The following is a 13,227-nucleotide window of genomic DNA, read 5'->3' on the forward strand; positions in this document are numbered from 1 at the left end:
TAAATACATTTTTGACGAAGTATTTTGTATTTGTATTTCGATACATATTTGCATGTATTTTGCCCATCCCTGGATGAGACGAAGTATACTTCGCCGCTGACGCCGGGTCCAACAAAAGGATCTCCCAAGGGTGACTCGCAATCGTCTCCGGCGACTACGGTATTGGAAGGACGCGAAGGATTACGTGAACAAGCATCGTCGCTCGTACAGTTGCAGCTGGAAGCGGGAAGGTGCTCCCATGAACGGATTAGTCGTGTCTTCGTTTGGTGCGCGGGGGAGTCCGGCTTTGCAAGGCAGTATGCGCTGACGATGAGGCGACCATGGGAACAAGCGCGCAGCTGCGAGGTCATTCCGGTGCCGCCTACTTGTGGAACCTTTAAACCGCTTGAGTCAGAATTCACAAAAGGCAGACAACATGAAAACAACAACAACCCTCGGAGTGTCCCCGTCTTTCACGGTTGTAGCTGGTGTGTCCACGGCCTGCGTGCATTACCGGATTAGGTCAATACCCGACCAAGGCTTGTTAGGCATCTCTTGCTGCGTCCGTGCGCGCCGGTGTCATGTTTCGACTGCTCGTCGCCTCCTTGGCCCAAGAACGCCTGTGATGCATGTTTCTACGGCTGCCGAGTATAAGTTAGTGGGAACGAAATGTGAGGGCGCCCCTTACTCGGAAAGGTCACTTCATCTGCTGGCGTCTTTTTATTTCTGCGCCCAAACTTTTGTGGTGAGCAAAATTAACACTAGATTTCGAAAGTAGTTAGTAATTTGAGTAGAAGTTACCTGAAAAATGTAGTTAAGTTAAACTACTAATTACCCATATAAAGTTGTAATTGAAAGTTACCAAGTTACTCGGAAAAGTAGTTAAACTACAGTAGTTTGAGTAGAGTAGTTGAACTACGTCCAAGTCTGAGAAATACCCGTAGCGTATGTAATTTCGGTGAACTAAAGTATGTGCTACAGGCACTTTTTTTATATTCGCAACAGAGCTCTCCCATTAGATCTTAAAAGTACGTGAGTGTGACCGTTAATTAAAGAGGGAATAAAAAGGACCCGGAAACTACAGACCACTACTGATTTCCCGTGATTTCCTACTTCTCTGGAACAAGGTACAGAATAAGTTCGCAAAAACAGAGTTCTATTCTTATTTTTTTTTTTTTTTTTTTTTTTTTTTGACCAAGAATGCATGGATATTTTAACCGTCAGCGTACGACGGACGAAAAAGGGGGACAACACAAAACATGCGCCTTTGAGATCCGTTGCGCTTTCTCTTTTTGTTTGTACGTCGTCTCCGGTTTTACTTTGCCTTCAAAAATATATGCACGGAACCATTGATCAATCTACCGTCTTTTGAAGTTATCAAAAACAAATTAGGGTGTCTACAAAACAGTCGAAGCCATTTCTTTTCCCAGTCTCACGAGGTTGCTCGTTGTATTGAAATTAGATTCCGATAAAAACGTGTTTTACGCGGATTTCAGTTTGTTAGATAAGCAGAATTCCCGAATGGTGCTCATGCTTGCACACGCGTTGAAGACTGTCGTTAGTTGCATTATGACATTTCGTAGTACACTGCGCGACAGTCAGACTGAATAGGCTATGGACGAGTTTTCGTATTCTACTCGAACAATAAACTGACCATCATGAAATTTTACAGCTTAAGTTTCCCGAGTGAACACTTCCACCGATATATTATTTTTCTTTGGCGACAATCTTTTAATTTTATCAGCAATACAGAAAGAGCCGGCAATCACATGTTAGAGTGAATTGCCGCGGTATGCAGCATTTTGATTGAAATAATTTATTTTGGGTAAAAACATGTCTCTGTGAAGTGCCTCTGAAGTACACACTACGCACGATTGGTTGCTTTAGGCACTACTTTTTTGTAAAGCAATAATTCAGAGATAGGCAGGATTGCCAGTACAAGTATTTTAAATGCGTATTGAAAGCACTTCAGGTATTTTATCAGCATGACTTGTTGAGCTAGCTGGTGCACGATGCATTAACATGTAGTTCGTAATCAGTATTTTTTATTTCACATTTAATTAAATAATAAGAAATGTATTTGTCGACTGGACTCCCCACGGGGAGGGGAGGTGGGTGGGTTCCAAAGGCGAGTCGTAATTGTAACGAAGGGGCACTCAGATTTGGATCTGTCACCTCTCGAGCTGCAGTCGAATGCTCCACCACCCAACCATGCCCCCCAGGAAAAGAGGCTATGACAGCCGGTTCATTCGTGCCTTAGTTTTTCTATCTCGTGATAGAATTAAGCTGCTACAAATAACAGAGTTATTTAGATACACCTCCGGCTAAATTCTCTGTGGCCTTGGCCCACCCACGTCTAATATGACTTTTCGCATGTTGATCGACTGACCACATGTAAACGCTTCCTAAAAACCGCATTGGTGTGGCAGTCACTGTTTTCAAACCTGGCTTCGTCACACGCCTTCATTTGTCCATTCTTGTTTTGCTCAAATATACGCTGTTGTGAGTCATTTTAAGCGAAGATATTTTGAGAGAGGATGCAGTGGCATAAATTGAAGGTTATTTTCCTAATTGCCCTAATCTCGCAGTATTGCTTTACACTTTCGATTCGATCGGTAAGCAACATATAAAAACGACCTCACATTGCCCAGGAATATACGAGGATTGATTGGACTCAGATGCATTACAAGGTATTGCAGCTTTACACAAAGTTCCATGGCGCTTTTCAGCCTTGTAATGAATAAAGGCGGATACCAAAACAAATATAGAAACAACAAAATAACTGGTGCAGCATTGCAATGTCGCGGGAAAAATCGCTGGAGGGGCGGCTTTTACGAACCCGAGCAAGAAAACTAACGCTGGACGTTGTCAAAAGAAAAAAAAAAAAAAGGAAGAGGGGGCACCCGGATTTGAACCGGGGACCTCTCGATCTACAGTCGAATGCTCTACCCCTGAGCTATACCCCTTTTTTTTTTTTTTTTTTTTTTTATTTAAAATTGATCTTTATGTACATGTTTAAAAAATTCGTTCACACTTCCTCATGCACTCAAAGTGCAGAAAAAACCACAAACAGCATAACACAGTGTGCAGCGTGCAAAGTAACACAAAGCGACACAACAGTTCACGTGTCTAATCCGCAGTTCAAAGGCCGCAAATGAATAGGCAGTACTAACCCTGGAGACCGCCGCAAAGCAAATGGCGTGCCTCTACTTGGTGATGGCAGAGAGCCCGCGCACTCCGAGCCGAGCCTTCAGTGTTTCCCAACACTCAAGCCCATCCTGCTCTGTCGTCGCTATCAGCGAGCTGGCATACACAAAACCATCCAAAAAATGCCTCCAAGCTGGTTTCCCTCCTTCGACAACATGAAGGTGATCCGTTCTTGACCTCCACAACGCGTGCAAACCAAGGATGGTCAGAACCTCAAAGGCTCGACTATCTCTTCCCGTCCCACACTCAAGAAACATTGCACTTCGCCACGACACATACAGATCAACTTCTAGTGCCGCCCGCAGCTGTGCCCAAAAAAGTTCAGCATTTGTGCAAAATAGGATAACATGTTCAAGAGTCTCTGGAAAAGGACAAAGCGCGCAATTCGTGGACCACGGTACGAAAAAACCCTTTTGCACCAACCATGTTTTTACCGGGAGAACCCTCAGATGTAGACGCAAGAAAAAAATTTTTGTAGCTGTTCTTACGGGATAGCGTCGGAGCCGTTTGAAAACATCCGATTCCACTGCTGTTCCTCCCCACATCCGATACAGTGGGACAGGAATTAGCATGTCGAGCGTGTCCCAGTACAGGGTCTTTCGTTTCACCTTGTCAAGGTACTCATCAGAGAAGCGGTCCTTAAAGAACTTAATCGCTGCTTCAATTTCTTTGTAGAATTTTAAGATCCGCGAACGGGAAGATCCAGCCTCACCTTCTAGCCACTCTCCTAAAAAATTGCCTCCGAGCACTCTGAAGGAGGATAAAACAATGTCGTTCCTCTGACTTCTGAAAAACATAAAACGGTGAACTTTTAACTTAAGTTCAACGTTTACTAACCCCAGGCCACCTTTCTTTTGGCTCAAAAACAAGTTGTCGCGTCTCATGCGCTCAAACAGTGATTCCCACACAAAGGTGGCAAGAAAGCGGTGCACTTTGCAAATCTCACTTTGTGCACATGGTCCCACTTGGGCTGGATACCATATGGTTGGAAAAAAAACAGCATTGCAGACAAAAACCCGAGTAGGCAGAGACATCTGCCTACCGTGCCACTCTAACACTTTGACATTTAGACGGTTCAGATCGATTCCACCACGTCCCGTGCTGAGACGCTCCGGGTTCAAATTCACTCCTAAATAGTTCGTCACCGAGTCCGCAAAACTTATGCCAAGAAATTGTTCCGGCTTGGAGCCCCATTCGCCAAGCCACGCTCCCTTTGACTTCCCCGCGTTCATTTGGGCACCGGAGGCAGTGCAGAAGGCGCCGATATGTTGAACCGCCGCCTGCACTTGACTTTTCGAAGAGCACAGCACTGTTAAATCGTCCGCATACGCAAGCACATTTACGGAGCCTCCCGGCAGAGTTAATCCACGAATGTTCACGTCACCCGCGATAACTCTGCACAGAGGTTCGAGGTAGAGCGCAAACAAAATGGGCGACATTGGGCACCCCTGTCGCACCGATCTGCTGATGGGGATGGAGGCAGTCCTGTTTCCGTTCACAAGCAGGCAAGTCGACACGTCCCGGTAGCACAGCTTCACGTACTTCAGAAGCCGCGCTCCAACCCCGCAGCTCTCAAGAATGCCGAAGAGGAATGAGTGCGATACACGATCGAAGGCCTTGCTCAGGTCTACTTGAAGTGCTGCGAGGGGCTGGCCGAGGACCTGCGCCGCTTCGCACGCGACTCGCATGGTGTGCAGATTTGTGGCGATAGTCCTGCCTTTGAGGCCGTAGGTTTGGTGTCCGCCTACGACGTCACGTAGGCCAGCGTCCAGCCGTCGGGCAATTACCTTGGCCAGCACCTTGTAATCCGTGGTCAGAAGGCTGATGGGACGAAAGCTGTCCAGACTGGGTTCTCTCCCCCCATGCTTCTTCGGTATGAGAACTGTCAGAGCCTGTCGCATGGATGGTGGCATCAGGTTCCGTCGCCGAATGTCTTCGAAGACGTCACAGAGGATCGGGGCAAGTTCGCTCAGGAACGTCTTGTAGAAAACGCCGCCTAGACCATCGATCCCCGGAGACTTCCGTGGGGCGAGTTTTTTTACGGCCCATTCGATTTCTGCGACGGAAATCTTCGTGTTGATTTCCTCTCGCAGCTCCTCCGACACCTTCGGAAGCGGCACTCCGGGTACCCGGAGCGGCTGAAGGTGCTCTTTTTCCGTAAACAAATCCTTGTACGCTGAGACGAAAGCGTTTTCAATATCTTCTTACCCGTTTTCCGACTTCCCGTTTTCTTACCCGTGGAGCTATACCCCCACGGGTAAGAAAACGGGAAGTCGGTTCGCTGCTTCATTTCTTTTTCTATTCTGTAGTGCAACTGTCGCGCTTAGTCAGCCAGACGACTGCGTATATAAAAAAACCTGTCTGAGTGTTGCATTTACTCTTTTATTATCTCTTTGCTACTGCTGTAAATAACTACGAAGAAATAAATGAGCGCAAAGCATAACACAAAATAATGAATTGAAGAAGTGGACACACGGCGCTGATGAAAAATTGCCAGGTTCATCTTTTTATAAATTTTGGCTCGTATATAGGATGTTTTTGTGCGTTTGGGGAAAGGAGGGGGCGGTGGGCATGAACGGGGGTAACCCTACTATATAAATGTTTTCTGTGTGCATGTTCCTTCTTATTGCTATTTCATTTTCACGTTGTTTCAGTTGTTTTGTTTTTGTTGCCGCCCCTCATTTTGACAGATAATGTCCTCTCTAGGTAGAATTGGCCGGATGTTATCGCTTGAAATACTACAACGCGCATCGTAGACAATCTTAACCAATGTCGAAGTGTCAAAAATAAACCAGATATCCTTGCCGCGCTCGTCTCTGTAACAAATTCATCCATAGCAATAGGTACCGAATCGTGGCTCGATCAGTCAGACTCGCATACTGAGGTGTCCCCTGAAGGTTTCACTGTCTATCGGAATGACCAAAATTCTCGTGAAGGAGAAATATTTCTGCTTGTAAATGACAGGCTCATCAGCTGCCGCTTGCTATTGAGGAGATTTCGTGTGAGGAAGCGTGGTGTAGAATCTCTTTACATAACAGGCAGCTTCTATCTGTCGATTCCTATTATCGTCCACCAAACAGCTCTGTTGATCATGCTTTAGACCTGTATAAACGTATGAGCGCAATAAACTTAGAAACTATACTTTTTCTTTCTTTTTTCCTTTTTTTTTTTGGGGGGGGGGGGGGGGGGGGGCAACTAATTTTTCGGACATTCAATGGTGCCACGGTCGTCCAGTGACCAGTAACTCTTCCAGCGTTTATGCCGCATTTATTGGCATCATTAACGACTTTGAGCTCCCTGTTTGTTTATGAGCCAACAAGAAGCGTGGATAACTGCTTTAAAGTGTTAAATTTAGTATTTTGCAATAAAGAAAACGCTATCAAGTCTACATCAGTTGTACCTGGAATAAGCGATAATCACGCAGTAGTAACTAACGTATCGTTTTCATTTGATGAAAACCCGACACCCCGAAAAAGAAAAGTGTAAGTCCACAGAAGAGGAAATTACACTAGCATTGCAAACGTTATTTTTATTTTCTTCCTTACTTCGTAGCTTTAAGTTATAATGACGACGTTGACTACAGGTGGAACGTCTTCAAAAGCAAGATCCATGATCTGGTTGATACAGACATTCCTTCCCGCACTATCAGTTCTAGGCGTCGAAAAGATAAGCCATAGATATCAAGGGAACTTCGCAGTCTGGTTAGTAAACAAAAGAGAAAATATAGCAAATATAACGCTACTAGAGATAAAAATACGTATGCAAAGCTGCAAAAAGATTTAAGCTGAATTCGAACAAAAGGCAAAGATAGCCAAGTGAGGCTTTCTTGACTTTCTCGACGGCAACGTCAAAACAAATCCAAAGCAAGTGTGGAAGTTTGTTAGAACTAATCGTAAAGAGTCATTAGGAATCCCGCCCCTTATGGTAGATAGTCCGTTAACTACTGACGAACGCGCTAAAGCTCCCTGTTTTCATCGTTACTTTCAATCTGTGTTTACTCTGGATTCAACTGAAAAGCCTACATAAGTCAATGAGGGTAATTTCAAAAAAATCCCGGAGCTTGTAATAGGTCACAATGGAATTCTTAGTTTACTAAATAACGTTAAGTGGAAAAGGCGATTGGACCCAATGGTTTACCGAACCATGTTAACGAATCATGTGCTGATATAATTAGTTGCTAAATTTTCTTATTTTTACCCAGTCACTGCACAGTGGTTCATTGTCTCATGACTGGAAACATGCAAATGTTATACCAGTACACAAATCTGGAACCAGGAATATCGTTGAGAACTACAGACCAATATCGCTGACAAGTGTTTCATGCAAGATAATGGAGCACATTATTTACAGTAATCTGTAAATAATGTGCTTCATTTCGCACTTGAATACCAAGTCTTTTCTTACTCCTTCAGCATGGTTTTCGGGCCGGGTTCTCTTGTGACACTCAATGAACTGAATTTGCCCATGGCTTAGCTCAATCGGTGAATAGTACGAAGCCAAGTCGATTCCATTTTTTTATAACTCTCGAAAGGCTTTTGCTATGGTTCAGCACTGTTTCATTTTAGCAAAACTGAAAGGGCTCGATACCGACAGGAACGTGTACTACTGAATTGCTAACTATTTGAGCTATCGTAAGCAATGTGTGGTTGTGAATTGGGTAAAGTCACCACCAGCTGACGTAACTCCGGAGTAGCACAGGGCTCCGTGCTTGGGACACTCCTTTTTTTTATCTTTGTAAATGACATAACCCAGGGAATTACATCGCGCATGAGACTATAGGCTGACGACTGTATTTCGTACCGTCAAATTAATTCGAGCTCAGGCGTATCAGCTCTTCGAAGCGATCTAGATATATTTTGTTTATGGTCTTCAAGATAGGGAATCACTTTAAACATCCCAAAGTGTAGTCATGTACGGTTCATAAGGAAACGTCACTTTTGCCAGTCAACATACACGATACACAGAGACTTTAAATGTAAAAAAAAGAAGCTAAATATTTGGGAGTACTCTTTACTGATAAGTTGAGATGGCTTTCACACGTAAACTACGTAACTACGAAACCTACACTCTTAGAAAAAAGGGTCAGTATAGTCCTCCCTAAAGGGAGGAACGCTCTTGACACATATGTTCCTTCCGAAAGGGAGAAACTTTCGTCCCTTAAGCAGGGGAGGAAAAGTTCCTCCGTCGACTGCATCTCATTATGGCGGCCACGACTCGAGCGAATCGAGCTCGGTAAGGCTTAACGAGAACACTAAGTCTATTGCACGAAGCGAGAGGAGCAGGAAATAAAAACGTAACACGAGCTTTCCGCGAACTGTATTTATTTCCGAAGCAGGTAAAGAAACTTACGTTTCGAAAGCATGCAGTCACTCAGTCTTCTCATCGTCAGCACTGCGATGTTCAACGGAGACAACCGGCACTCAGTTCGCGCACTTTATGTCCTACCTTTGCTATTCCTCGAGCCACAATTCCTTCGTCAACCGTTGCGTCAACCGCACATCACGGAGGAGTGAAAATCATTCGCCCGCAAAACCAAAAGCCGCTCTCAAAAAAAAGCAAATCCGAAGCAACCTCTTGGCTTATCTCAGCACGGTAACACGAAATTATGGCGTAGCCGCGTAGCGTAAAAGGATGTTAAATCGCTTGCCACCAGATGGCAGGGTCAAGCAGTGTAATCGCACGTAGCTAGGCTAGGTGGCGCTAGGTACCGCCCAATTCATGTTTTACAAAAAAATATTTTTATTTCCTTACGCCACATTTGCGTTTCCTTTTCTTCGGAATCTCTGACAGATGTTGACACGTTGCGCACACTACAAACATCAGGTTAACATATATTGCACGCATACACAGGCATCGCACATACAAACATCAATACAACAACACACTACCCTACTACCGAGCCCTGCGTTTCCGTCTTTTATAGTGGTCGTTTTGAACGTACGGAATTTTTCGGTGACTCCCTAAGCAAAAAAAAATATTCCGAACATGTTCATTTTTTTCCAGCAATGTCATACATCTGAGGCTATTTTTAATGGCTCAGGGGATGAATCTCTTATTAAAAAGAAGACGCTCGATCATGCCATAATTGTTTGAAAGCCAATAAATCGAGCCGCTCCAATGTGGTTCCAAGCCATGAGTTTGTTTTGCCGCATGGCCCTTCGTAGCCAGTAATTATATTGTAGTGTTCGTTTTTCTATTTGTGCTGTTCGCGCAAAGCTGCAATTGCCGTCTTGAATTAATCTCTGTAGAGCGGATATTCCCCAGCTGGAAGTGATGCTTCACGGGCACAGAAATCGCTTTTCAATCAACTTGAATGCAGTCAAAGCCGCGACTTGCGACGCCGTTGCGAGCTCGAAAACTTCTAGCGCTCATCCCAGCGCGCCACTTAGAGGGCAGTTTCTACAGCAACCGTAATATATTTAAACAGTAAAATAAAGGATAGCGTTTTTTGTTTTTTTTTTTTGATTTTGCCTGTCTTTTTTTTTTATGCTAAACTTCCATTATAAATATACGTACTTTCCGTCATACTTTCGTAGTGTTTTTTTTTCCCAGAGCGCAATCGCTCTCGGGGACCGACAGTCACATTGGCCACTGTACGATAGGAGCTTACCGTTCAGACCAGCGTTCCAACATGACTATCCACACGTCGATCGACTGCACCTAATCCCTCAAGTGGTTTTAAACTCTTTAATGTAAAGCGGAATGTCATCCTGCGACACCCCGGCCCCTCCGATAACGGCCCGACCAGCGGCATCAGTGCCCGACAGTTTACGTCATCTCATCTTGTTGTTACACCACTGATACGCGAACACACGGTCACATCGGCGATAATTCCAGTCTTCTGTTCACAACCCACAACACTGCCATCACGATGTCGCTGACACGAAGAAATACAGAACCACGTTGACGATGTTGCTGACACGCAGAAGAATCACGTTGAACGCCGGTTGGCACTCGGCACGAAACAACGGAACCGAACTCAGCACGGAGGCAGCCGGCAGGAAAACCTGCCTTCCTTGGACGCAGTTCCCGCGATATCCATAACGTCGAAAACGTCGAAACAGTTCCTCGTGGTTTCGCTGCTGTAGTTCCGCGTGTGTCCCGCAAATTGGAGACATTCGTCTTACCCAGTGTAGTATGTAGCGCTGCTGGCACTGCTCCGGAACTTCGCTGTTTCTAGCGGCTTCGTTAGCTCGTTTGATAAAATTAGTGGTAAAAACGTCATTGCAACAGAAATTTTCTGCACGTTTGGACTAGAAGACGGAATTACAGGCGGCCTTCGCTGCCGCTGAAGCTCAATCAACTCAACATTAATTTATTAAACAACGTGCGCGATGTGCTCGAAAAACGAAACCGAAAGAAGATGAGTCGGGAGGGCGAAAGCTTTCTCCGGTCTGCCTGGAGGAGGAAAACGTCTCGGAGAATAATAAGGACTTTAATTTTCCTTTCATCGGTCTGGGTTTCTTTATGTGTGTTTTGGTAAACAAAATAAAAAAAAAAAAAAACACTTTTTTTGGGGATCGAACCGTTGACCACTTGGTCAGTAGCGCGATGTTCTACCCCTGCGCCAACTGAACAAGGAGGAACTCGCCCTCCTCCTTTCATCTGAACTGCCGTTCCTCCCTTCTCTGGGCAACTTGTCCACAACAAGGAGGAACAGTCGCTTTTGCTACCTTTCTCCTCCCTTTTTTCTTAGAGTGTAGTAGAACATTGGGTTTTCTACGGAGAAACTTCTCGTGCACTTCACCATCCCTAAAACACTATTTTCTTCTTGTCTGAAGCCCATTCTCGAGTATGCTTGCATTGTATGGGACCTGTAACGTTTGCGTATTTCGACGGTGTGTGTGTGCGCGTGCCACGTCATCTTCGTGCCGCGTTGTGCCACGCGACGAATTGTGTGTTTGCGTACCACGTCATCTTCGTGGCACTCACCACGCGCCCTGCAACGAAATTGAGAAAAAAGGAAGAGAAAGAAAAAGAAGGCTTAGAGCGAGGAAATGGAGTGTACGGTATTCGAGCCGGCAAACCAGGGTGTGGAAGAGAACCGCCGCGCGTCCAGACCAGACTTGTACCGTACGCATTACAAGTAATCAAATTACTTGTAATCGATTACTTTTTGGAGTAATTTTGTAATCAGTTGATTACTTTTATTAGGCAGTAATCACAAAAGTAATCTGATTACTTTTTAAGTAATAAAATTACTTGTAACCGTTACAATTTGTCCACGGGACGCGCCCCCCCCCCCCCCCCCCCCCTGGCACACGCCTTTTTTTATTATGAAATTACAAAAATAAAATTTGCTTTTTTTTCGAACGGAAAAAAGAAAGATTTTTGCGGAGCTGTAGGAAACGAGGTCAGTCTCTTTCTATGTACAGTTTCTGTGGAATGTCCGTTTTTTTTTCGAGCTGGGACTGGGAAGCCCCAGGAAAGCCACAGTGCGTGACAAAGGCGATACAGGGCAAAGTTTGAGGAAGCAGAATGTAGCTTTGTGAGTCCTTCGTTCAAACTAGCCCCCTCATGCACACACACACAGAAATAAAAAAATAAAAAAATCCTGCTTAGGGTACCTACTCGCAGCCCGTAGGAAAACCAGAACCGAAGAATGCCTAAAGCGGATGCAAAATATAACAAAGGCAGTTGAAATATTTCCCCATTTCCCCTACGTGGTCTTTGTGAAAAGCAATGTTTCGAGTTGAGAAGTGGTCGGGGCGATCTCTTCCGCTAATGGATAATACACGTGATCCGTTTCAAATCCTCGAGCTGCTGCTCTTTTGTAAAACATGCGAGCTCATCCACATGTGAATAATAAAATGAGCGACGCAAACTTTGAGCGACAACCCTTGCTCAAGCTTAAAAAGATCTAGAACCCCCTCCGCTCCCCCCCCCCCCCCCCCCCCCACACACACACACACTGGCGAACGCCAAATCATTAAACGTCTTCAAACGAATTCAACGCTTGTGTCCGGATTGTGAAGGTGCAACGACCACGAAGAGGGAGCCAGTTTTTCTTCTTCAATACTTGTGCAAATGTGAAATATAGGTTGGAAGTAGTTCGTTGTTATGAGCGCTAAAGATGTGTCTTCAGACAATAAAGTAACCGGAAAAGTAACGATTACTTCTTTAAGTAATGTCCACTTACTTTTGCCGTCGAGTAATCAAGTAATCTAATCGAATAATTTTTAGCCAAGAGTAATAGTAATTGTAATCGATTACTTTCGTTTAGTAACGTGTACAAGACTGGTCCAGACCCGCGTTCTGCGAGACTTCCCCCGGGCCTTCCCCGTCGCCTACGAAGATCTCTCCGCCTGAAGCGGCTGCCCGAAGATCCAGCGCAACCAAGCCGCAACCAGGGCCGGCCTTTGGGGTGGGCGACCTGTGCAGCCGCACGGGGCGCCATTCATAGGGGGACGCCTTAAGGGCCACCGACTGAAAATAATATGTGTAAAGAACTTTGGATCTGCAGCTTTTTCTTTTTGTGTGTGTGTGTGTGTGTGTGTGTGTGTGTGTGTGTGTGTGTGTGTGTGTGTGTGTGTGTGTGTGTGTGTGTGTGTGTGTGTGTGTGCGTGTGTGTGTGTGTGTGTGTGTGAGCGACCAGCGCCAACTCCGGACTCGCAATGCCGATCAGTGTTGCCATCTCAAAACTCAGAAACCCGCCGCAAGAATCCCGAAAACCGCTAAATTTATAATGTTGCGCAAGAATGACTTTTAACGCATTTTATTTCTTTGATTATTTTAGACTACGCATAAATATAGAAAATATTGTAAAAGGTGCTCTTCTTTCACTTGTTTGACTAAAAATTGGTGGAAACAGGTGGTATTAAAAAAAAAAAAGATGTCAGAGGGAAAACTGCGGGAAAACTGCGAAACTGACAACACTGATGCCGATCTCTTTCATTGCTGTTTTCAGTTGGTGAAAGACTGGCCATTTCATTTGTCAAGATAAGACATTGCATAATTGCATTCGCCTTATATTGGCACGGAGATCCTGAACTGCATTTGTTCGAATTCCAGTGGACTGATCACTGCGTAGCCCCTATCACT

At 44.9% G+C, this 13,227-nt stretch overlaps 1 non-coding gene across 1 annotated transcript; it reads right to left on the minus strand.

Annotated features, from left to right (window-relative positions):
* Window positions 1-2,873: 2,873 nt before the first annotated feature.
* Trnac-gca lies at window positions 2,874-2,945 on the minus strand. The gene has a single exon. It is a non-coding gene; the product is annotated as a tRNA-Tyr (tRNA).
* Between the last annotated feature and the right edge of the window lie 10,282 nt (window positions 2,946-13,227).

This window comes from Ixodes scapularis, unplaced genomic scaffold (genome assembly GCF_016920785.2).
Source record: "Ixodes scapularis isolate PalLabHiFi unplaced genomic scaffold, ASM1692078v2 PGA_scaffold9__187_contigs__length_104089568, whole genome shotgun sequence".
NCBI classification, from domain to species: domain Eukaryota; kingdom Metazoa; phylum Arthropoda; class Arachnida; order Ixodida; family Ixodidae; genus Ixodes; species Ixodes scapularis.